A 915-nucleotide genomic window follows, 5' to 3' on the forward strand; every position below is an offset into this window, starting at 1 on the left:
TTAGAAAGGGAATAAATACCAACACTCAATAACTTTTTAAATTGTTTAAAGGGAATATACTAATTAAAACAAGTAAAATAAAAAAATATAATATTAATTGTGGGTGGGTTTGGGGAAAAAGTGTTTTGGGTGAAGGGGGAGGGGGTGTGTAAAATCTCCCCCCCCCCACTTGGATAATAAAATTTTTTTTGGGCCTTGAGGGTGTAACTTAAGAAAATTTTATAAAGGGAGGGTATTGTACTTTTAGGCTTAGGTAAATAAAACAAAAATGTTAACAATATTTTACGAAAAGGTTTATTATTTAAAATCTGGCCTACCTTTGGAATTTTTTTTATTTGAATTTCTTTTACTTAAGGCAAAAAAAAACTCAACTTTTGGGGTATTTAAATTTGACAAAATTTAGAAAAAAGGGATTAAGGATGTAGTACACAATATCCTTTTTTAAATTAAAATTTGGGAATTATTAAATATTTATCTTCACTCATAATATTTCAAAAAGCTAATTACTTTTGGGTTTAAAAAAAAAAATTTAACCCAATGCATTTTGGGTTTGTAGGTATAAATACAAATATAATTGGATTGTCTTTTGTTTTATTTGCAAAGATAATCCAATAATAAAACATTAATGTTTTTTTTTAAAAAAGTTAAATTTTACAAAATTTTTTTTAAAAAAAATTTTATTGGGGGAATTTTGAAAAGGGACCCTAAATAGTACTAAAACTTAATATGGAATTTTTGGAATCAACTCCAAAATTAATACATTGTCGCCCCCCCACCTTTTTAACATCTTAAGGCCTTAAAAAAGCCAAAACTTTTCCACTCATTTGATCTTAAAAAAACAAATTTGCCAATATTTTATTTTTACAGTATAGTTAAATAATTTTATTGATAATTGTCCAGCCCCATAAATTATTT

This window comes from Penaeus monodon, chromosome 15 (assembly GCF_015228065.2).
Source record: "Penaeus monodon isolate SGIC_2016 chromosome 15, NSTDA_Pmon_1, whole genome shotgun sequence".
Lineage (NCBI taxonomy): Eukaryota > Metazoa > Arthropoda > Malacostraca > Decapoda > Penaeidae > Penaeus > Penaeus monodon.